This window comes from Mus caroli, chromosome 4 (assembly GCF_900094665.2).
Source record: "Mus caroli chromosome 4, CAROLI_EIJ_v1.1, whole genome shotgun sequence".
In the NCBI taxonomy this organism is placed as follows: Eukaryota; Metazoa; Chordata; class Mammalia; order Rodentia; family Muridae; genus Mus; species Mus caroli.
In genome coordinates, this window is record NC_034573.1 from 44,749,992 (window position 1) to 44,753,259 (window position 3,268).

Genomic DNA, 3,268 nt, shown 5'->3' on the forward strand with positions numbered 1-3,268 from the left:
ATGGGTGGGTAGGGAAGTGGGGGGCGCTATGGGGGACTTTTGGGATAGCATTGGAAATGTAATTGAGGAAAATATGTAATAAAAAATATTAAAGATTAATAAAAAAAAGAAATTCTCAATTGAAAAAAAAACAAACAAAAAAAAAGATTTTGTTTTCTTTTTCTTTTTCTTTTTTTTTTTTTGAGCAAGTTCTTATTAAGTTGCCTTCACTGGACTGGACATCCTGATATAAAACAGGCTAAACTGAAACTCTTAGAGATCTCCCTGCCTATTTTTCCTATGTGTGGTGATTAAAGATATATGCCAAAAGGCTATTGTAGGTAAGATTTTTAAAAATTAGAGAATTTTATTTCTAAAGCCTTTCTTGATTAACCAGTATTTAATTATATGCAAAATATACATATAGAAGTAAGCTTCTATTATGTCTTCCTTTATAATATTGTTCAAAACACTACCCAATTTCTTCCTAAAAAAAGAAGAAATCATATACAAATAGAACATAAAAGGATATATCAGGATTGGAGTCTTTATGGGAGCAGACCAACTGGGGGGGGGTGGGGTCCATCCCAGCAGCAAGGACCAGGCAGAGGGTTGGAAGGGATTGAAGGAAGGGGAGTGGGACTTGGGACGGAGGGGGTTTTGGTGGGTGATGGGTCCCAAGTTCACCAGGCTCCCAGCAGCAGCTCTGAAATTGGGTTAGGGAAAAGGACGGAATCCCTGAAGGCCGGCAGAAAGAATGTAAACAGTCAACCTTAAGAAATAGGAGGTTGGGGAGACACACCAGAATGCACCAGAGATCTGGAAGGTGAGAGACTCTCAGGACTCAAAGGGAAGGAACTTAGATGAAATACCCTAGAGTGAGGAGAGGGAATTTGTAGAGCTCACCTCCAGCAGGAAGATAGGATATCAAAGGAGGTATAGGGTTGTCATCCCACAGTCACATCTCTGACCCATAATTGTTCCTGTCTGAAAGAATTGCAGGGATGGAAATGGAGGTTCAGAGACAGGCCCAAAGTGGGATCTAGCTCAAGGGGAGGTCTCAAGATCATCACTGAGGCTATAGAACACTCACAAAAAGGCATTTATCATGACTGCCCTGCGAAAGACCCAACAAGCAGGTGAAAAAGTCAGATGCAGATATTTGTACCCAACCAAAGGACAGAAGCAGCTGACCCCTGTTGTTGAGTTAGGGAAGGCTAAAAGAAGCTGAGGAGAAGGGTGATCTTGTAGGAGGACCAGCAGTCTCAATTAATCTGGATCCCCAAGATCTCTCAAACACTGGACCACCAAACAGGCAGCATACACCAGCTGATATGAGGCCCCCAACACACATACAATAGAGGACTTCATTGTCTGTGTTCATTCAGAGATGAGGCACCTAACCCTCAAGAGACTGGAGGCCCAAGGGAGTTTAGAGGTCAGGTGGAGTGGGTGGTGAGGCATCCATGTAGACATGGTGGGGTATGATGGAGGTGTGGGATGTGAAGCAGTCAGAGGGTGGGGGTTGATGGGATGGAATATGGAGTGTAAAAAATAAATTAAAAATAAAATAAAAATTTTAAAAATTAAGTTTTAAAATCTAAAAAAAACCCCAAAACAATTAGAGAATAATAGACAACAGAACAAGTAATGATTAAATACTTCCTCCTTGAGTTTTACAAGTATTAAAAACAAAAATCCAGGGGCTAAAGAATAGTCTCTGCTTCAGGTTACCAGCACATTAATGAATGGTATTTGACTGAATAATTTTAATTCCCAAACATTCTAACATTTGTCAAAAAGAAAAAACAAACAAAAACCAAACCAAACCAAAACAAAAACCTGTCTGACTAACAAAGATGTTAAAAATAAATCTTACTTCCAGCCCACAACTGCCCAGGACAGAGGCAGTGCTTCAGATACTTTTCCAAACCCAGAGACAGCTTGACTCTCTGGAGTTCCATCATAAACAGGCTTACAGGTGAGCCCCTTTCCCCTGACCCAATACCTGCCCTAATTGGGACCACTGCAGAGCCCAGATGAAGCAGAGTCTATCTGCCCTGCCTAAGACATATAATCCTTCTAGTTCACAAATGCACAAGGGGGCAGATCAAGTGGTCCAGCACTCCATTCCCCACTCCCACATCCAGGGACAGCTTGACTCCCAGGAGACCCTTCACAACCAGGCTCACAGGCTCACTGGAAGGACAGGCTCCAGTTAGAGACAAAAAGTCCAGGTAACACCAGAAATAATGAGATGTTGAGAGTTAAGCATAGGAACAGAAGCAGCAGAAAGCAATGCCACTTGACATCAATATTATCAATAGTTCTCTCACCACAGGAAGCCCTGGATACCCTAACACACCTAAAATGCAAGATTCTGACCCAAAATTTCATCTCATGAAGATCATAGAGAACCTTAAGGAGAACATAATAACTCCCTTAAAGAAACACAAGAGGACACAATAAACAGGTAGAAGTCCTTAAAAAGGAAACTCATGAATCCCTTAAAGAAATACAGTAAAGCACAATCAAACAGATGAAGGAATTTGAACAAAAACATCCAGGATCTGAAAACGGAAATAGAAACAATAAAAAAAATCACAAAGACAGGCAACCCTGGATATGGAAAACTAGAAAATATTTCAGGAGTTAGAAATAAAGCATCATCAACAAAATACAAGAGTAGAAGAGAGAATCTCAGGCATGGAAGATACCACAGAAGATATTGACAGAGCAGTCAAAGAAAATAAAGAGTTCAAAAATCGCCTAATTCAAAATATACAGGAAATTCACAACACAGTGAAAGGGCCAAACCTAAGAATAATAGGAATAGAAAAGAGTGAAGGTTCCCCACTCAAAGGGCAGAAAACATCTTCAACAAATCATATGAGAAAACTCCCCCAAGTCAAAGAAAGAAATGACCAAAAACATACAAGAAGTAAACAGAATACCAAATAGATTGGACCAAAAAAGAAATTCTTTCCATAACATCATAAACAAAACACTATACACAGAACAAAGAAAGAATATTAAAAACAGTAAGGGGAAAAGGGTAAGTAACATTTAAATAATTTATCAAATTATACCAGATTTCTTAACAGAGACTCTAAAAGTCAGAACATTCTGGACAGATGTCATGCAGACCCTAAGAGAACACAAATGTCAGCCCAGGCTTCTACAGTCAGCAAAACTCTCATTCACCATAGAGGGATAAAAATATATTCCATGACAAAACCAAATTTAAACAATATCTCTACTAATCCAGTCCTACAGAGGATAAAAAAAA